The sequence below is a fragment of the Crinia signifera genome, chromosome 2 (genome assembly GCF_055691185.1).
Source record: "Crinia signifera chromosome 2, ASM5569118v1, whole genome shotgun sequence".
Classification (NCBI taxonomy): domain Eukaryota; kingdom Metazoa; phylum Chordata; class Amphibia; order Anura; family Myobatrachidae; genus Crinia; species Crinia signifera.
Genome location: NC_139218.1, coordinates 75,345,007 through 75,367,688, shown reverse-complemented (window position 1 = coordinate 75,367,688; position 22,682 = coordinate 75,345,007). Strand labels below are relative to the sequence as shown.

Sequence of the window (22,682 nt, the reverse complement as noted above, 5' to 3'; positions counted from 1 at the left end):
AATGTCATTTATTAATGTGATTTACGCACCCCCCCCACCCCGAAGCGTGGTGAGTGGCGGCGGAACGCGTCCTCCCGACCTTTTCATACCCCCACTATCCACGTCGGCGTGGAGCAGATTTCATATAGTGTGGCGAGCGCAGAGAGCCACCGAGCCCGAAGCGTAGCGAGCGCAGCGAGGCCCGAGTAATACATGTAAGGTAATCCGCGTCCCCTCGCGGGGCACGCTGCGCTCGCCACGCTTCGGGAGTGGTGGCTCGCTGCGCTCGCCACACTATATAAAGTCAACTCCACGCCGACGTGGATAGTGGAGGTATGATAAGGTTGGGAGGCCGCGTTCCGCCACCCCTTGCGGAGCTCGTTGCGCTCGCCACACTTCGGGGTGGCGTGGATAGTGGGAGGGTGCGTAAATCACATTAATAAATCACATTGTATGTCATCTCATTGTACAGTACATTAAATGCCATAAAACCATGTAAAATCGGATCCGATTTTATGTTATGTATTCACATTGTACAGTACATTAAATGCATAAAACCATGTAAAATCGGATCCAATATATTGGATCTGATATATCGGATCCGATTTTTGTTATGTATTCACTGACAGAGAGCAGTGAATAAATTACATAGGAAAATCGTTTTGCATCGCATGTCATACAATAATCGGATGCGATTTCACTACGTTAGCGTACGTAGCAAATCTGGGCGCCGTGATAATACACAAGTACCTTATATATTCATAGATATTGCCAATCAGACAGTGGGTGAAATGTAATAGGATGAGAGATTCAGAAAGTGAGAGATTTGGTAAGAAATCTCCAGTTTTTTTAAATCGGCAATCATTTACACTGCAAAATCAAACTGGTTTTGCAGTGTAAATGATTGCCGCTTTAAAAAAAAAAGATTTCTTACCAAATCTCTCACTTTCTGAATCTCTCATCCTATTACATTTCACCCAGTGTGTTTTTTTTTTTTTAAATGTATGAAATTGTTTTTATTAAATATTGCAAATTTTTAACTACCATTGTCCAGCGCTGCTTTATATATACTAGAGTGATCCACACATCAGTATGTTTCCATATCCACCAGATGTCACTTTTTTAAATAACCACTGCGCATGCCTCAGATGTCTAATGCAAAGCTACTGTAAAATAATCTGGATTGCGTGTGAGTGAAGTGTCCATTGAAATGCACTGTTGCATATTGGACAAAAAGAGAAAAGCTACATGCTTGACTGCCGGGAACAGCACCCCCTCTAGTTTATATAAGAAAATTTGGGGCTCCTTTCCTAAAAAATATCTTTAATTTTGGTGTGCAGGAGGGCAATAGGCTTCCTACCGGAGCCACTACATGCCACAAATGCACTGTTGCGCAATAACTACTTTACTGTACATTACTGTACTGTTCAGTTTGCTAGATAGACACTTTTTTCCAAAAATACAATTGCATAGACATGCATCTCATTATGCTATATGTAGTAGGCTGTGGGGATAAGTAAGTGAGGATACAGTACTTTCGCTGAGAATGGGGAACATGTGAGATGCTCATGCGTCCCATTCTTGGCAAATGGTGTGCCAAGAAGGGTCGCTGCGGTGCATAAGCAGCATAGACAACAGCGGATCCATACTGTAGGTTCCACTTGTGTAAGGGCACTGCTGTCATACAGTACGAGCAGGGCAGACTTGATCGTGGTAACAAAATGGGTACTGGGTGTCAGCCAGGGCTTTATGGGAGCCCACATCTATGGAGCTATTGACGGCATAGATTACACATGTGTAAAGGCACTGCTGTCCATGCGTCTCATTATGCTACACTGGTTAAACACAGATTTACGCTACAGTATGAATGAAATAATGTTCAGGCAGGCCAGTCTCGTGTACCGAGCAGGTTAACAAAATGGCTACTGAGTCTGAACTAGAGCTTTGTGGAAGCCCACATCGGATTCGGTATGAAATCCCGACGGTCAAAATCCCGAATAGGTCAAAATACCGACAAGGACAAAATCCCAACAAGTTCAAAATCCCGACATTTAAAATCCCTTCAAGGACAAAATACCGACATATAGAATGTACAGGTGAAACAGTCAACATGACTTTCGGCCGACAGATTGTGAGGTCGACATAGGTTTTTTTCACTGTTTTTTTACTCGAATGTCGACACAGTCGACATGGACACAGTTGGAAGTGAACCACAGCCCCTCGGGGTTGCACTCAACACACTATTTTATTATTTTATTCTCCCACCATGCCCTTGTGGATAGTAGGGCATGAAATATCGCCTGTCGGGTCAAAAAACAGTGAAAAAACCCATGTCGACCTCGCGACCTGTGGGCCGAAAGTCATGTTGACTGTTTCACCTGTACATTCTATATGTCTGTATTTTGACCTTGTCAGGATTTTAAATGTTGGGATTTTGTCCTTGTCGGGATTTTAAATGTCGGGATTTTGACCTTGTCGGTATTTTGACCAAGTCGTGATTTTGACCGCATCCCCCCACATCTATGGATCGAGAAACAACACAGGTTTTACATGTCTAAGGGGAATTCTGAAGGTGCGTCTCATTACACTAGTTAAAACACACAGGAGCTGCTGACAAAGGCACAGACGCTGCAATGATCAACCCGCAGCTCCGGGACCCTACCCGCACCACTGTCCAGGTTTCGATGCACCTGCTGTACAACAGGGAGCTGAGCAACTGGCGGGAGCTGACCCATCTTAGCGCAGGATTGCTCACTGTCACCTCCCTGCAATGGCACCCTGGCTGCAGAGAAAGCCAGAAACCCCTGCAAGCTGGGCAGACAATTAGAGGGGACCCCACCCGTGGTTGCTTGCTGCTTGCCTTCCCAGTGTCACATAATCTTGTAGTCCTTTTGCCTGAAAACCAAGTCTCCTCTTTCATACGGAACCAATCTCAAGTCTCGAGGACACCTAGAACCAGAGATATCAGGGTGCAAAGTGAACACATTTTCCCATAGACTATAATGGACCTGTTAATTCAGACTAGGGATGACCATCGACCATTGATGATTAGAACTCATTGATGGTTTATGGCCAATGTCAAATAGTTTTGCCATCGATGTGGGAGAACCAGATGGTTTCCCACCATCGATGTCATGCTTAAACGAATAGTTTTGTTTTTGCTTTTTCCCCAAGGTGCCGGGAGACGGAGCATAGCTCCATCCCTGGCACCCGCGAAGCCCTGCCCCCGCATTTTGATTGGCCCACAGACCAATCAATCAATGAAAATGGATGACCACCGATATGTAAGAACATTGATGGTCATCCATTGAATATTTCTGCACTATCGATAGTCAGTTGAACTTTTGCCATCGATGGCAAAGGCAATGATGGCCATCCATAATTCAGACCCACTATGGGTTCTGACAATTGCTGTTAGCCTTGAGGGGGTCTCAGAAACTTCGGGTTTATTTCTTCTGAAAGCTAGAACCTGGCTCTGAGACACTTGGACCACCAAAACTGTGAAAATTAAGCTCTAAGCAGATGTAACAGGTAGAATTAGATTTGGGTGAGTTAATTTGTTTCTGTGCAGGGAAAATATGGACTGCTTTATTTTTACACTGCAATATAGATCTCACTTTGAAGTAAAACTCCACCCAAATCTAACTCTCTCTGCACAAGTAACATCTGCCCCACCTGCAGTGCACATGGTTTTGTCCATCTAAGAAGGAATTTGTTAGAAAGAGTGAACCAAAATAACCCCCTTAGGGAAGAGCTTTTATCTCTGCCCATTATGCTTATTGAGATATAACTTATAGCTGTAGCCGTTACAGCACAGTACAATAGAAACTGTTCATGCTACTTAGTACGCAATGCGCTACTTAGTACACAAGTGCTACTTAGTACTCAAATAGGAAAAAATGTTAACTGCAGCTCCATCTGTATAATGCAGCATTTGTTACAGTGTCAGCAGCATCCGTGTCAAGGCACAGTGATATAAAATTGCTATAGCTTAATGTGGGGTACACACCAGGACGACCACCGTCGTTCACGACCGATAGACGACCATGGAACGATTTCCCTTGGACTTCCCGGGAGCTCCCAGGCAGTCCCCAGCAAACGATTAGCAAAAATTGTGTTTTTTTGCGGAACGATCTAGATCCGATCCCGATGCGCCCGCGATGGTCGTTAAGACGGTCGGATCGCTGGTTTTTGTTTTTTTTGCAAGAACACATGCGACCGTCGTCAGATGGGCCTTTGAAATTTGAATGAAGGGGCTGGACTAGCAGAGGGGGAGGACTAGCAGAGGGGGATAGGAATAGCAGCAGCCATTTTAAACCAGTGTATTTCTGCTTTGTTACTAGTGAGGCTTGGTTTATACCTGCTGAACGCTGGACATAGCTATTTACACATTACTTTGTTTTGCCTGCCATTACAAAGTGTCTTTTAACCCTGCACTATGGAGAATGCAGTGATGGGTAGTCACCAGCAACAGTACCTGCTCTATTATGCAGTTTTGAAGCTCAGGCGTCAGAGAGCCCAGCGCAGGAGAGAAAGATCATGCTGGACAAAGCAGTGGCTACTTCAGCGTCAGACTCGTTCGCACATGCCACTGCTCAGGGACATCAGGGAGAATAACCCAGACGATTTCCATAACTTCTTGAGGATGGATGATGCCACATTCCAGGAATTGCTGCGTCTGGTGACTCCCCACATCGAGAAGCAGGATACCAAGTATCGCATGGCTATCCCTGCTGAGGAACGGCTGGTGGTCACCCTGAGGTTTCTGGCGACAGGACGGTCTCTTGCTGACCTAAAGTTTGGATCCCTCATCTCCCCGCAAGCTTTGGGCCTCATCATCCCGGAGACCTGCAAAGCCATTGTGAAGGTGCTGCAGTACCAGTATTGCAAGGTAAGGATGAAATATACACTGTACACTTTATTGTGCAAACAAAATATTTTTATTTATAATTTAGGCCTAGGACAGAAACAGGTTTTTTAGGCCTTTCATGGTTAAAACATGTAAAATAGTAAATAGATTGTGTCAACAAAAATATATTATAATACCATATATAAAAGATATTGTACAAAAACACACACTATATATAAAGATTTAAGTATGTATGACCCAGTTTAAACTTTCCCAATAAGTACAGGCTACTGTGTGGCAGAGGATGTCTGCCGCAGATAAGTAAAGGCTGCGGCCCACATGGCGCATGGCGCAGATGCAATGGCCCCCGCCCCATTGATGTGCGCCATACGCCATGTGAGCAGTGGCCATCACATACCTGCAGCTGAGACCATGTCTGCCGCACAGTACCCCATACTATTGGTAAAGACAAAAGGGCAATAAATGGAGTTTGCTATCCAGATTGAGGAGAATCCTGTTCTCCCTCTGGTAATGCAGGTACAGGTAGCAGCATATAAAAAAACAAAAAACACACTCTGGTAACTTCTGGAACAGGCACTTACAACAGTAGGGATAAGGTACTGTGTGGCAGAGGATGTCTGCTGCAGATATGTAAAGGCTGCGGCCCACATGGCGCATGGCGCAGATGCAATGGCCCCCGCCCCATTGATGTGCGCCATACACCATGTGAGCAGTGGCCATCACATACCTGCAGCTGAGACCATGTCTTCGGCACAGTACCCCATACTATTGGCAAAGAAAAAAGGGCAATAAATGGAGTTTGCTATCCAGATTGAGGAGAATCCTGTTCTCCCTCTGGTAATGCAGGTACAGGTAGCAGCATATAAAAAAACAAAAAACACACTCTGGTAACTTCTGGAACAGGCACTTACAACAGTAGGGATAAGGTACTGTGTGGCAGAGGATGTCTGCTGCAGATATGTAAAGGCTGCGGCCCACATGGCGCATGGCGCAGATGCAATGGCCCCCGCCCCATTGATGTGCGCCATACACCATGTGAGCAGTGGCCATCACATACCTGCAGCTGAGACCATGTCTTCGGCACAGTACCCCATACTATTGGCAAAGAAAAAAGGGCAATAAATGGAGTTTGCTATCCAGATTGAGGAGAATCCTGTTCTCCCTCTGGTAATGCAGGTACAGGTAGCAGCATATATGTAGAAAACCAAGACAAAAGACACTCTGGTAACTTCTGGAACATGCCCTTACAACAGTAGGGATAAGGTACTGTGCGGCAGAGGATGTCTGCTGCAGATATGTAAAGGCTGCGGCCCACATGGCGCATGGCGCAGATGCAATGGCCCCCGCCCCATTGATGTGCGCCATACGCCATGTGAGCAGTGGCCATCACATACCTGCAGCCGAGACCATGTCTGCCGCACAGTACCCCATACTATTGGCAAAGAAAAAAGGGCAATAAATGGAGTTTGCTATCCAGATTGAGGAGAATCCTGTTCTCCCTCTGGTAATGCAGGTACAGGTAGCAGCATATAAATAAACAAAAATACACACTGTGGCCCTTGTGTGGCAGAGGATGTCTGCTGCAGATATGTAAAGGCTGCGGCCCACATGGCGCATGGCGCAGATGCAATGGTCCCGGCCCCATTGATGTGCGCCATACGCCATGTGAGCAGTGGCCATCACATACCTGCAGCTGAGACCATGTCGATGGTAAATGATAAAGTAGCCTATTTTTTAAGACAGATCCTCAAAAACAGGACACTCTGGATCTTCTATCAGTAAAGAACTGTAGAATTGACGGTACTGGGGGGGTTGAGAAGGCTGTGTAGGTGTTGACTGGGTATGTGTTGGAATTGTGCTCGACTGGCCTGCTACGGTGGCAGGCGGAGTAGGCACTGGTGATTCTAATGACAGTGGTGTGTCTGGTGCACTACCAATGCCAACTATTTTAGTGCCACTGTTGAGATACCCTAAACTGCCATTATACACCAACTCCATGCATAACTTTTCAAAAGTAAGTTGCTGGTCAGGAGCCATGTTGCGAACACACTCTGCCACATAAGTGAAGTAGTTGTCATGTTTGTCCGGGTTTCTTTGCAGGACTTGATGTGCCCGCATCATAAATTCTTCATGTGCCGCTGCTTCTCCTTTTTTTCCTTTGCCACGCATTTTTTTGGCACGGGGGAGTGGTGGAGTGGGTTCCAGGGTGGGTGGCGGAGTGCGTGCCGGAGTAGGAACTTCGTTAGATGTGCATGCATTATCAGATAGGACAGATAGGTCTGGGGTTGCAGGTGGGTAGTCACCAAGCTGTAAAAAAATTGAACATGTTTACTAATCAATTCTATTTACTTCTAATTTCAGTTCCCTACCAGCGTGAATGAATGGAAAGTCATCGCAGAGGAGTTTGAACAGCGATGGAACTTCCCAAATTGCGGTGGAGCCATTGATGGCAAACATGTCCGCATAGCCCAGCCTATCAATAGTGGTTCCTACTATTTTAATTACAAGGGCTATTTTAGCATTGTACTAATGGCTGTGGTGAATGCCAACTATGAGTTTATCTTCCTGGATGTAGGAAGGAATGGCCGTGCATCGGATGGTGGCACTTTCAAGGACACAAAGTTCTACGAAAGGCTCATAGCGAACACCCTTCACTTGCCGTCTGTCCAGGAAACTAAACAGGGGCTTAACTTTGTTTTTGTGGCTGACGAGGCTTTTGGCCTGCACGAGCATGTCATGAAGCCATATGCGCAAAGGGGCCTGAACCATGACAAAAGGATCTTTAACTACAGGCTATCCAGGGCACGGCGTGTTGTGGAAAATGCTTTTGGCATCCTGGCAAGCCGGTTTCGCATTTTTCACACTGCCATTAACCTGAGGGTGGACAAAATTGACTGGGTTGTCACGGCGTGCTGTGTCCTGCACAATTTGCTCCGCAGAAAAGCCACACAGCAAAGGGCTACAGGCACAGCACTCCAAGAAGACCAAGAACTGCCAGAGGAGGTAGTGCAGATATCCTCCTTGCAAACCCCAACACAACGCTACACAGGGAGTGCACGAGCCAAACAGGTGAGGGAAGAGTACATGGCCTACTTTAATGGGGAGGGCGCTGTGGATTGGCAGGAGGAATCAATTAGATAGCCAAAAAAATAGACTCACCGATGCAGACTGCGAATTCTCCTCCTCCTCCTGCGCCGCGACTTCTTGGTTTTCCTGTTCGACCATAAGGACTACTCCTGTCCTCATCGACTCCTGGCTGAGGGTGAATGTCAACCGGTCATAGTACCAGAGCGATGTTTGATACATCTCGTCGACTCCAGCACCAGACTTCTTTGCAGCCTCCATCTTCTTGTGTTCCTTTAAGAACACCGTGCGCATATTCTGGATGCGTTTCCTCACCCATTCAACATTGGCCTCTGGGTGAAATGGAAGACTGTAGCGTGCCAACTCCTCCAAGGCTTGGTTTCTTTTCATTTTGTTTGAATACTCCTTGGATTTGGTTCTCCACAGGCATTCGTGTGTACGATATTTTTCAATAAACCCTTCCAAAAACTCTTGTTCCTTTGCGTTGGACATTGGGACTGTAAAAAGATAAAACCATTTTAGTTGTTATAGTTATACCCATGTTTTGTTTCATATTTAAATTTTTATAGTTATAGTTACCAGTTTACCTAGTTCTTATGTTTTAAGTATTTAAAATGTTAATAAACTTTTATGAAAACCACTATACATTTTATTGTGCAGATTGCTATTCACACACACAGGTGAATGGGGCCTAGCAGAGAGGAGTGCTTGGAATACTGCAATGGTGGACAATGGTTTATGTATATATATCTATATATACACAAACACACACACACAGGTGAATGGGGCCTAGCAGAGAGGAGTGCATGGAATACTGCAATGGTGGACAATGGTTTATGTATATATATCTATATATACACAAACACACACACACAGGTGAATGGGGCCTAGCAGAGAGGAGTGCTTGGAATACTGCAATGGTGGACAATGGTTTATGTATATATATCTATATATACACAAACACACACACACAGGTGAATGGGGCCTAGCAGAGAGGAGTGCTTGGAATACTGCAATGGTGGACAATGGTTTATGTATATATATCTATATATACACAAACACACACACACAGGTGAATGGGGCCTAGCAGAGAGGAGTGCATGGAATACTGCAATGGTGGACAATGGTTTATGTATATATATCTATATATACACAAACACACACACACAGGTGAATGGGGCCTAGCAGAGAGGAGTGCTTGGAATACTGCAATGGTGGACAATGGTTTATGTATATATATCTATATATACACAAACACACACACACAGGTGAATGGGGCCTAGCAGAGAGGAGTGCTTGGAATACTGCAATGGTGGACAATGGTTTATGTATATATATCTATATATACACAAACACACACACACAGGTGAATGGGGCCTAGCAGAGAGGAGTGCATGGAATACTGCAATGGTGGACAATGGTTTATGTATATATATCTATATATACACAAACACACACACACAGGTGAATGGGGCCTAGCAGAGAGGAGTGCTTGGAATACTGCAATGGTGGACAATGGTTTATGTATATATATCTATATATACACAAACACACACACACAGGTGAATGGGGCCTAGCAGAGAGGAGTGCTTGGAATACTGCAATGGTGGACATTGGTTATATGTATACACACAGACATGGGGCCCACCCAAAAAAAACAGTGACATGGTCGGGTGCACGGTTGCCAAACCAGTGCTTTATACACACTATATACATTGGTGGCAACAGTGGGCATGCATAGAAGAGCATTGGGAGTGCAAACATACCAGGTTGTTGTTCTGGGAGATGAGACAAGAAGGAGAGTCCAACTGCTGCGCCAGCGCTGTTTGCTATGTGGAAAAACATGGCGCCGGGGGAGTGTTTAGGAAATGCCACTCAAATAGGCTGGATCAAACGACGGACGCACCGACGGACGGACGACGGAGGCGGCAAAAAACACTCACGATCTGCATACGATTGACGGTCGGTCGGCCTGGGATTGACGGATCCTACCTGCAGCACGTAGGACCAAAGATGCGACCAAACGAGCGGCGTGAACGCGCATTTGATCGGAATCGGATCAAATAAATGTCAAAAACACACGATAGTACATACAATCTGCATACAACCGGTCGGAATTGGATCTAAATTGACAGAATCGTGCCCTAGTCGTCCTGGTGTGTACCCAGCATAAGCCTATGCATAAACTAAAATGAGCTTAAAGTTTAATTTCTCTGGTTTTGGTGGTTCAATCAGCACAGACCGGAAGGGTGGAGTATTATCCACCCAGCCCTGGCGAGGTGTATTGCATACATATTGTATGGAGTGCACACCTCGCCTCAGCGTACTACAAAAGTAAAGTAAACGCTCTCCTAGGCACACTGGCGCTATGGATGAGCATGGCTGCATCTGTAGAGAGGTGTTGCTCAACCTTTTCTCATCTGGGACTTCAAGCACAGGGCTTCCAAGTGTCCCAGTTTTCCCTGGAAGGTCTACTTTTTTACTTAACGCTTTCAACCCACATAAATGTAAACTCCTGATAATGAACATGACAAGTAGCAGCTATATATATATATTAGTTTCTTTCTGAAAGAGGCACAACATTTAAGTATTCAGTTAGCATTGTTCACAAATTATCATAAAAATACCAGAAGTTTAGCAATTTCAATAAAAATCAGTAATTTTTATTTAAATATTAAAAGGTTCTTCACAACTAGGGTGGCCAATCCCGGGATCGGGATCGGCGGGATCCCGGGATTTGGCCCCCAAAACGCCGGGATTTCAATCCCGGGATTGGAGTTTCCAATCCCGGGATTTTCGGGATTAGACTGCGCATGTGCAGTCTAATGCCGGGCAGCGTCTGAGCACTCGCTCAGCCACTGCCCGGATACTCCCATACCCGGCAGAGCAACCCTGCGCGGCGTGACCTCTCAGCGTGACGAGAGGTCACGCTGCGCAGGCAGGCAGGCAGAGATGAAGCCGCCCGTCCACCTAGCCAGCCCACCCAGCAAGCAAGCAACTCTGCATTATGAAGTCGCCCGCCCACCTAGCCAGCCAGCCAGCCGACCCAGCAACCCGGCTCCCGAAGTAGGAAGCTGCCCACCCGGTATCCCGGCTCCCACCCTGCCGCTGGCCGGATGAAGCTGCCATCCCGGCTCCCACCCATCAACCCGGCCGCCGGCCGCCCCTGCAAATGTAAGTAAATGCGGGGCGGCCAGGGCGTTTTTTAATTAGGAAAGCGGATCCCGGGAATCCCGGGATTGAGCATTTTTCAATCCCGAATCCCGGGATTGAAAAAATGCCCCGGGATTGGCTTCCCTATTCACAACAGTTAATAACCAGCATTAACTATTCTTTCATGTTAAGTTATAACAATACAAATGTCTAACGCTCATTGGCCCTTATTCAGAACTGATCGCAGTACAAATTTGTTCTCAAAATGGGCAAAACCATGTGCACTGCAGGTGGGGCAGATGTAACATGTATAGAGAAAGTAATGGTGTGTACACACGTTAGATGTGCCTTAAGATCCTATCCATGATCTGATCAGATAGGATCGTGGATAGGATCTTAAGGCACATCCGATTTGCATCCTATCTTGACTATATAGTGCAGATCTGCACTATATAGACAAGGCAGCCAAGACTTTCTGGCTTCCGATACATGAACGCGCATCGGGATCGGATCGGGATCGCAAGGGTTAAAACCCTTGCGATCTGCATCCGATGTTGATCCGATGCCAATCCGATGTTGACGAAATCGCACCGTGTGTACACAGCATTAGATTTGTGTGAGTTATTTTGTTTCAGTGAAGGGTAAATACTGACTGCATTATTTTTACACTGCAATTTAGATTTCAGTTTCAACACACCCCACGCAAATTTAAATCTCTCTACACATGTTACATCTGCCCCACCTGCAGTGCACATGGTTTTTACCATTTTGAGAACAAATTTGTACTGCGGTCAGATCTGAATAAGGTCCATTGTCATGATCCAAGTTACTAGACTCATATTTCCCACTAAGTTGTCTGTCCAGGTTCATGCTGCAGTTGCCTTCAGATGTTATTCAGGCTGTTTACATGGAGCACGGAGATCGGTACTCAGCTTTGACCATGCGTCTCTCTGTCACTAGCGGACATCAGTCACTACTCCCTAAAGCACTCAGTTTTTCTACCATTCCTCCAGCGCTCTGTCCTCCCAAAATCACACTAGAGTTTCCTCCAGAATTCCAATATGACCGCAGTCATCTTGGATCCTATCACATGATCATTCCACACCCAATCCTGCGTTACCTGTCAGTAAGCTGATCGCTGCAGCCAATCATCTGGCATTGGTACTGGTGCCAATGCAACAATGTCCTCAGTTTAGCTGCATGCTGTGCAGTGCTTCTTTGGAAATCCTTCCTTTCGCCGGACCTGGTGCAAGTTTACAACCTGCTGTGCTGCCTGGCTCCTTTTGGTTCCAAGAGATTCCTAACCCTCCATACAGTAGGTTATCAGCTGGCACACTAACAATCCTATCACGATCAATACCCATCACCATCAGTACCTGCAACATCAGATAGCACTATCTGTACATTCAACATCAGTGCCTGAAACATCGTTACCACCATTTCCTGCAGCAGTACTAAGCAACACCAGTTATCCCCATTGGTGCCCACTAACATTTGTACAGACTTCCATTGCCATCTTCCCAACCATCAATGGTCACTATCGGTTCCAGCTGAAAACTAATCCTGCGGTTCCAGCCGATTCCAGCTTATCGTTCAGTTCCAGCTGATTCCAAGTATCTGCTTCAGTTCCAATATCACCAGTTTAGTCAATCCTTGCATTCCAGAACTCTGCTAGATCCTGTCCACACCTTCAGGCCCACTCTCACATTATCCTCTTTAATGGCCTATATGTGGAGTAAAATTGTTAAATCACCTTATTTCCAATTTACCCCAGAGTCTCACGCCAAATCTGACCAGACAAAACTCTCAGGTGTGACACTCATGACCTTACAGTATGTATATCTTTAGATCTACATCCAGTTTCTGGATGTGCAGTACAAAGGTAGAGTAGCCACAATCTTACTGTCTGGTTGTGAACTTAGGTTGTTGTGAAATGTCATGGCACAGAACCATATTTAAGCAGCACCGCACACCGAGAAAGTCAGTCCTGTGTCTGCCATCACTGTGGATAATGTTGCTGCTGTGCAGTCCATAGTTGAGCTGGATGCCAGGATAACCGTGGCCCAGTTAGAAGAGATAGGCATCCATCTGCTTGATATTCCATGAAAATTTTGCCCGAGTAAGGTCTCTGCATGCTGGGTGCCCCATCAGGTAACTTGGTGCAGCAAAATACTGACCAGGTTTGATGTTGGTCGCTCACACTCTGTTTTGGAGATCATCAGTGGCAATGAATCCTAGATCTACAGTTTTGACCCTGATACCAAACAACATTTGGCCCAGTGGACCCCAGTTAGAGGTACACTGTCACAGAAGTTCAGACATGAGCACAGCAAGGCCAAGTAGATGCTGGCTGTTTTTGTGATTAAGTTATGTAGCTACCTACCACTTTTGCAGCAACACACGGTAACTGGGGACTGGAATGCCAACGAATGCCTGTCACACGTGCTGGAAGCAATTTCCAGGCACTGTCCAATACCGTATTTGTAGTGCCCTTCTAAATAATGACAATGCACCTGCCCATTAGTCCAGGAAAGTGGTGGACTTTCTAGCCCATGAATGCATGCAGGAGTTTGGTCATCCACTGTACAGGCCAGACTGTGCTCCATGTGTCATCATCCTTGTTCCCACAGATAAAGCGCAAGATGCATGAAATTTGTTCTGAACCACTAGAAGCTGCACTGGAGACCTTCATCTAGACACATTTGCTTCAGATTGGTGACCCCAGAATGGTGCAAGTGGTAGCAGCAATAACACCAGGAATGCCACATCCCTTTATTCTGGGGCAAAACTTTCAATTTTTTCGAGATTTTATACTCGACCGAATCGGTCCAGACATGCTGACAATTGAATAACTGGACCAATGACCATCCCTACATGATCTTGTTATAAACACCTTGGAGTGAGAAGAAGACATTTCAGAAGCTGCAACATCTGGAGCCTGGGTACCAGGCTTTGGCTGCAATCACACTAGTGTTGCATTCCTGAAGAAGCGAGGCCTGGTCAGAGAAGGATGGGAGGAAACAGTAACATTGCCAGCTGGTGGAGGAGATTGGTCTTCTGTGTCCAGAACTGTAACACTTCATGACTTTACTAGGGACCAATGAAATCATTGTGCATTGGAGTATGTTACGGATATGTTGTGAGAGTGAATGGAGTATGGAAGACTGAGAGACTGGCTGAGAGAGGACTATAACAGAAAGGGACCTACTATATTAGGAAGAAGTGGTACAAGAAAAAATTGTTATATCAGCTCTTGGTGCTACAGGTACATGTTCCTTTGGTACTGGCAGTGGCCCATATCCACCATTAGAAAGGGCATTTGGGATAGGAGAAAACTCTCAACTGGGTACTCCAGTGGTTTTACTGGTCATGTGTCCGCGTGGTGGTCAAGAGATGCTGCCAATCTTGCATAGTCCGTCAATCATATGTCCCTAAATCTGATTACCAAGGCCACATGTCACCTGCCTGTCTCTCCCTCCCTCCCTCCCTCCCTTAGATTGCAAGCTCCTTTTGAGAATAGGCCTCTTCCTTACTGTTCCTCTTCTCTCACATTTCAAATACAGCTCTCTACTACTCAGAAACCATCAATACCCGCATCTCTACTCACTCATAGGGGAAAATGTACTAAAGCTTCTAAAAATTAAAAGACGTGATGTTTCCCATAGCAACCAATTAGATTCTGTCTACTTTTTCTCTATTTCAGCCTACAAAATGAGACACAATCTGATATGCCTTTGTGTGCCGACACCTGTGCATCACGATTGCTTGATCTGTGGAAAGACTTTTGAGCTGTACTGTAAGTGGAATGTAAGAAGCTTGGGTGCATTATGAATCTCCTCTTCCTAAGAGAACAGATGCAAAAAATGCTGAAATATACAGCTGAAGAGCCCCTAGAGTCAGAGATGGTTAACTGTAATTAATGAGTGAGCACAGAGGAATGGTGTCAGATTGATAGGTCTACAGTGTCTAGTTCAACAGTCAAAAGCTTGCATTGAGAAAAGTTTGACATGATATAAGCAAACAGTTGACATGAGTTTTTGACTTTTTTTCCTTAATTTTTTTACTTTTTCACACTTCCAAGTAAAGTCTGGTGACTATACCCAGCGTGTATGGACAGCGATGATGCCAATCATCGCTGCGGGGAAAGCCGCTCAGTGCATACACACTAAGTGACTTTCCCCCTGCCCGGCGCCGACGGAGGGGGGGAGGACGGCTTTGCATAGCGCAGAGCTATGCAAAGCCGTCCTGAAAGCCGCTCATCTGCTGGTATAACCAGCAGATGAACAGCTTTCCCGGCGATGATGCGGGAGCACGCAGCAGCGCTCACCGCCGGGGCATACACACTGGGCGGCTTTGAGCTGAAAGCCACTCAAACTGGGTGTTTTGAGCGACTTTCAGCTCAAAGTCGCCCAGTGTGTATGGGCCTGAGAACGGTAAAGTGTGCCTAGAACAGTGAGACACCATGCCTGAAGTGCAAGGGTAGCCACATTGAAACCCCCCCAAAATTAAAACTGCTGTATTTGTAAGTCCAGGAGACTGCGCTGATATTGGAGGCGGCCGCGGCAGCTGTAACAGTGTTGAGTACTGGAAACATACTGGGGTTTGGTACAACGCTGAAAGCTGTAGCAGTGGTGAATAACAGAGCTGGGCTGAGAGCTATGAACTGAACAGAGAACAGCACTGCAGACATGAATGAATAGGAACACTGGACAGAATACAGCCTTGTGCCAGGTATTGGACACCGGAGTGAAGTCGTCCTGGCAAAGGTCAGAACATAAGAACAGATATAAATTGGGTACCCTTATTACCTTATACACTGGCCAGAACAGCGAGCCTGGTTGGTAAATAAAGCATCATGTGACATAGAAAAGGGCAGCGGCACCCATGCTGAGATGTGTGGGAGGTGCAGCAGGAACGATACCCTCATGGCTAACTGAATGAGCCGGCAAAGAGAAGCTTGCGGTGACCCAAAAGGTTCTCAATGACAACTGATTCAAACCCCTCCTGCCCACCCCCATTCCTCTTCCTGTTGGTGTGACTCCAAGATTCTGTTCTTGGATTCCTTCTGTACCAGCAGTTCTCACACTGTGGGTCATGAGCCCAAAGTCAGTGTTAACCATCTCAGCATGGGGTCGCAACTCCATGTTGCTGACCATCAGACTAATGACTCCTCTGAACTCTCAGCCAGTGATCCAAGAAGTTGGAACAAATATTTGACTAGTAAATGATTTCTTATTCCTTGGAACACTGCCGTAGGAATCCGAGGAGTAGTCAGGCAGCCCCGCTCCCCCTCCAGTGCTCTGCTGCTCCTGTCCTGCCCAAAAGTAGTGCTGCCACCACTGCCACAAGCAGGCTGCACTCCAGGATACCTACTACATGGATGGCCAGGGTGTAACTAGGTGTGTGCCAGTGGTGCCTTGCCCACATCACATCTGCATTGTGGGTGCACTATCTGGCAACAGATGGCTGCTCACCTCCGCGTTCCGCACACAGCTTATTATCACCACTCAGCTCTTATGCTGAGACCACGGATGTTTAAAGGTGGTGCATGCCACCAGCCTATCAGAGTTCGCGGACCGAAATATCTGCCGATCACATCACCTCTGCAGGCTCCGCTCTCCTCCCCAACACATTAATAGCAGTAGATACACGGTGAGCAGCAGTACTGGGGGCATTGTATAAGCTGAACTACTCTGGACTAAAGGTGCCCATACACAGTCCGATGCGGGCGTCCGTTTTGTGCTTAAATAGCACGCATCGCATGCCTTGTGCATGTGTTGTGCATGCAATGTGATGCGATGAAAAGCAAGTACAAAAAGTATGTGCAGCACATACTTTTTGTACTGTACGATGAGATGCCGCGGGAGTGCGCATCTCAAAGTACACATCAGACCCGCCGCATCGGAGCGTGTATGGGCACCTTAAGACTTATCATACATCGAACTATGTATTTCATTTATTATTCAGTACCCTAACAAGACAGACATGTAATCCATATTCGGTAGGTGCCACAAACGGCAATCTACCAAGGGCTCTTTTTTTGCCGATCGGTTGATTTCCCTGAATTTTACTGCATATCGGACGATCTCAACCGGATGCGTGCTGCCGCTGCAAGTTTTACCAAAAGATAAATGGGAATGCACATCCGATCTTAAGATAAATCTTTGGTGAAAATGTGCATTTGCCTGAAGATTTCAAGATAAATGTATGCACATATCTTAAGATCGCTGATCTTTCTAGTGTGGGCACAGATCTCTCTCTTTCCCTGACCTTTAACCCTCAGGTCCCATTCACAGATCCCGCAGCAAAGGACGAAAGTTGGCATCAGACTGTCATGCATGTGTTTTACAAATAATGTCACTCATTGCTGGTTATACATGCAAGCCCAACACTTCTTCAGCTCACCTTTGTGGCATTTATATAGGGTTAAATTAAGCCTAGCAAATACTGTGATCTTGGCCCATGTTCCCAGCTATACAGCCAGTATGCCAGGCGTCTCGGTGCAACACAGGTAGGGCAGATGTTCCCTACAAAAGCCGGGTCTCACCCACTGCATCAGCATGACGCAGTAACCACCTGTGTGCTGGCAGGCAAGACCCTAAATAATAAGGGACTTCCCCACCCGTGACTTACTTATAGTAATGTCAGCAGCACGGTGCAGCGAAGCTCTAATAGCCACCATTGCCCTGTGCACGCACACAGTAAGCGCCCATACTTTATATCAGTCACTACGCAGGGGGCAGGCAGAGGTTACTGGCAGTGTCATACTCATTACCTGTGTACGCGGCAGCTCCGGGAGAGTCATGTGATCCTGCCCATACCGCCTTCCCACTGCTACATACAGATTACTATGGGGCCCGAGTGTCTCTTGCCTGTACTACGAAAACACGCTGCACTGTGTTGGGGAATAAATGACAGCTGCAAGCCGCCAGCAGGGGGCGCATAGCACCAGTCTCAGAGCGTGTGACGGGCACAGTACTGGCCGCTGGCTTTTTTTCTTTTCTTTTTTTTTTTTTACTTCTAAAGCGCTTTATTGATACTGTATGTGAACAAGGTATTCTGTGTACACTGGTGATGGGATCAGCACATTAGCATCTGCAATAGAGAAATGACAAGCTGATTGCTGTAGGCCAAACATCCGTGTCACTATGTTATATAAATAACCCTGCTTGCAAGTTATTGCTCTGCTGTGATCATTTACCAACATATCCCCGGGGCTGATGAGGTCACGCTAAGTGTATATAACTCCACTGTAAAAAGTATGCTTCGTGCTAATTCCAGAACAATGTATATCTAATGTAGCGTTTCCACTTTCTAATATCATATTTAAGTGTTATCCGGATGATAGGTCAACAGTGTCTAGATAGTCAATAGGCCAACACCAAAAGGTTGGCATGAGTTTTTCACGATTATATTTTGTACTTTCATATGGACTCTGAAGGGCACAGTAAAGCCAAGCAGGGTTATGCACTACACTAATTGGGGTCCACATGCAGTAAAAAACTTGCATCAACCTTTTGTCAATGTCAACCCTGTTTATGATGACCTATTGACGGTCTATCTAGAGGACACTTTAGACCTTTTAATCCAGAAAGCATTTAAATTGTGAGGTATTTTTCAAAGCTTCGACAGAAATAAAGGGGGTTATTCAGATCTGATCACTGGGCTGTGAGTTCCCAGCCTGGGTGATTATCAATAAACTGCACATGAATACGGATAATCGCGCACATGCGCAGGGACGCTCAGATATAAAATCTAGCATCTTTAAGATTGCAAGCTGCTCAGAAGTTCACAGAAAGCTGGGAGATTTCTGGGAGTGTCAGGGATAGAGATGGCTAGTGAATCGTTGTCTCGACTCAGTGTCTCGAAACATTCAGCTGACTACATGATTCGAGATACTCACTGTTGGCTGAGTCGGGACAGCAGCAGCAGCACACTGAATCTATGTTGGTAATTACATTATTAACAATCATTGCATAAGCAGCTGCCTGCCTCTGCCAGATGAACTGCACAATCATTATTAAAGCTGGTTCAGTTACTAAGCAGCAGCAAGGGACTCAGGGCGGGATGTATCAACATACATCTCCGCCCTTCGCACGGCAGCCGCCGCGATGCTACCGCATATGTACTAACATATGCGGCCAGCATCGGGCTGCGGTAACGGAGACCCCCGCGATACCTGTGATGTTGGCTGCGGGGGTCTCCGTCACCTCCCGGCGGCTGCCAGCGTCCTCCTGTGTCTCCTCCTCCCCCCTGAAGCCGGATGTCCTGCCGGCTGTGACACCAGGGGGAGGAGATGATCACAGGAGGACGGGAGGGGGTGGGCGCGCGGACGGCGCACGTCGGGCGGCGAAAGAAGCCCATAGGCTTCTATAGGGTATCGCCACCCTCTGGGTGGCGATACCCTGGTCTGCGAAAACGGGGCGAACCGGTGATAGTACATAGGAAAATGCGGTAAAACGGGTGTTTTACCGCATTTTCCCGTTAGTACATCCCGCCCTGAGCCTCTGCAGCTCCCTAATGTGTTGTGAGCCTTGCACTGTCTCTCTGTGCCTGCTGCAATTCCAAATGAGTTGTGATCCCAGCCACTGTCTTACTTCCTGTCTGCCAGCACACTGAGCCTCTGCAACTCACTAAGAGTTGTGAGCCAAGCCACTGTCTTATTTCCTGTCTTCCCTGCACACTGAGCCTCTGCAACTCACTAAGAGTTGTGAGCCAAGCCACTGTCTTATTTCCTGTCTTCCCTGCACACTGAGCCTCTGCAACTCACTAAGAGTTGTGAGCCAAGCCACTGTCTTATTTCCTGTCTTCCCTGCACACTGAGTGACTGAGCCTCTGCAACTCCCTGAGTGTGCTGTGAGCCCTGCACTGTCTCCCTGTGCCTGCAATTCCACACTACTCATGAGCCCAGCCACTGACTAACTTCCTGTCTGCCGGCACACAGCACACACTGAGGGACAGAGACTCTGCAAGTCCCTGAGTGTGCTGTGAGCCGTGCACTGTCTCCCTGTGCCTGTAATTCCATATGATTCGTGACTCGAGAGCCGAGTCACTGTCTCAACACACTTTACTGAGCTGAGCCGTGCGGCTCAACTCATTCCAATGAATCATACTGCCCATCTCTAGTCAGGGAAAACCCAGGCGTTTTTTAGTTAAGGCGAGTGACATCAGCTGCGACCCAGAACAACCGGTTACTATCGCACTGTCTGAGAAGGTTCTAGGGGGGGGCAGATTTATTAAGCTCAGTGAAGTGATAAACTGTCTGGTTTTTTATCAACGGCCAATCAGCTCCTACCTATGAAGTTACAGGCTTGGTTTGAAAAATGACAGGTAGGAGCTGATTGGTCGGTGATAAAAACCAGACAGTTTATCACTTCACCGAGCTTAATAAATCTACCCCTGGGTTACGTACAGACTTCACAGCCTGGAATTATCATTCGATGGTGAGTTGCAAATGGAACCGATCTGCAATATTTTAGCAGGCCTTTCGCAGAGCAGGATCTCATTTTGGCAGGTGGTGGCTATCTGATCAGAGGGGTTTTGTAAATTAGCGGAAAAGTGATCAGGTCTTAATAACCCCCAAATTACCTGCTGCTTTACATTGTACAGGCAATGGGGCAGATGTATTAAGCCTTAACAAGAGATAAATGCAAGGGTGATAAAGAGAGATAAACGTCCATTTCAGAAATCTAAAATCATATACTGTATAAGAACATGTTGAGAATGCCACTATAAATCTGATACACACATGGCGAGTAAGAGAACCCTTTTCTGAATACCCAAACCTTTTTATTGCTTAATACCACCATTTATTCAGAATGTCTACCCAAACCTAATTATCGGTGTGATTGATCTTTTACCATGCACTCTAAGGGCAGTATTCAATGACCCTAATCGCGATGTGCAGCGAATTCTGTTTAGGTTTCGCTGCACATTCGCCGTGTTCCAGAGGGCTGGAGCCCTCGATGACACAGTATTCAATGAGGCAGGGGCTCGCTGCCCCTGACTGTGAATGTGAACCCCTGCGACGAGCCGGTGGACGATGGCAGGCAGGGAGATGGAAGTCTCCCTGCCTGCCCCAGAACGTATGTGGGGGGGGAGGTGGGCTTCCCGGGAGCCAGGCAGCCCAAACTGCCCCCCGGGAGTGCCAGCAGGGGACCAGGTATGCGCTGCTCCCGATCGTGCATATGTAATGAACGGGAGCAGTGAATATATGAATATGTAATGAGTGGCTCTCGGCCCCCTGCTGGCTACTACAGTATGGGTAAAAAAATATATATATTTTTAATATATATTCATGTGCTGTAAGCACATGAATAAAAATAGCATGCCCCTTCACAGAATAAAATTCCTGATTTTTTTTTACACCAAATTTAAAAAAACAACATTATTATTTTAACCCCTTCACGACAATTGACGTATATATACGTCATGGTCGGGAAGTACTTCCCGACCGTTGACGTATATATACGTCATGGCTTCAAACTGTCACTGCGTCTAGAGACGCAGTGACAGTTAGGTGATGTCTGCTGTCCCTGACAGCAGACATCCCCCCTCGCCGCCCGGGGGGGGCAGGGATGCCCCCACCGGACGGCGATCGCTGTGATTGGCTGTTCAAATCTGAACAGTCAATCACAGCGTTTCCTGTGTTACCGGCGGCTAAGCCGCTCGGTAACACAGAAAACGGTGGTGATCGGTGCAGCACCGATCACCACCGAGCGGCAGCACCCCCCTCCCACCCGCCGGGCACTCACCCGGCAGCAGCAGCAGCTCCCCCGGCTCCAACGCTACGTCCGGAGCCTACGCTGCGCTCCCCTCCTCCCCCCTCCCCCCCGCAGCAGCAGCAGCAGCAGCAGCAGCATCATGCTGCTGCTGAAAAAGTTAAAAATAAAATAAAATAAAAAAATAATGTGCAAATGTGTGTATATATATATATATATATACACACACACATATATATATATATATATATATATATATATATATGTGTGTGTGTATATATATGTATATATATGTATATATATATATATATATATATACACATATATATATATATATATATATGTGTGTGTGTGTGTGTGTGTGTGTGTGTGTGTGTGCGTATACCGCACCGATCACCAACGATCGCCAGCCCCCCCCCCCTCCCACCCGGCAGCCCCCCTCCCTCCCACCCACCCGGCTGCCGCAGCGCCAGCACCCCTCCCACCCCCCCGCCAGCCGCAGCGCCAGCCCCCCTCCCAAAGCTGGTGACCAAAATGGGGTCACTTGTGGGGGGGTTCCACTGTATTGGTGCTTCGGGGGTCTTGCTAATGCGACATAGCACCCGCCATTCATTCCACCACCAAAAATCACTCCTTCCCTTCTGAGTCCTGCCATGCACCCAACTGGTATTTTTTGGTCACATGTGAGGCATTGCCGTACCCGGGAGAAATTGGGGCACAGATTTTGGGGTGCTTTGTCTCCTTCATTCCTTGTGAAAATTAAAAATTTTGAGCCAGAACTGCATTTTTGTGTAAAAAATTAAATTTTTTTACACAAAAATGCAGATCTGGCTCAAAATTTTTCATTTTCACAAGGAATGAAGGAGACAAAGCAC

General features: G+C 46.7%; 1 protein-coding gene across 2 annotated transcripts in view; it reads right to left on the bottom strand.

The window, feature by feature from the left end:
* CTPS2 (CTP synthase 2) overlaps window positions 1-18,019 on the bottom strand; it is a 232,487-nt gene extending 214,468 nt beyond the window's left edge. Inside the window, exon 1 of one of the 2 annotated variants that reach the window (XM_083172428.1) lies at window positions 17,862-18,019. The gene's annotated coding sequence lies outside the window, so the exon portion shown is untranslated. The remainder of the gene's footprint in view (window positions 1-17,861) is intronic. The other variant, XM_083172427.1, reaches the window with a different exon arrangement.
* Between the last annotated feature and the right edge of the window lie 4,663 nt (window positions 18,020-22,682).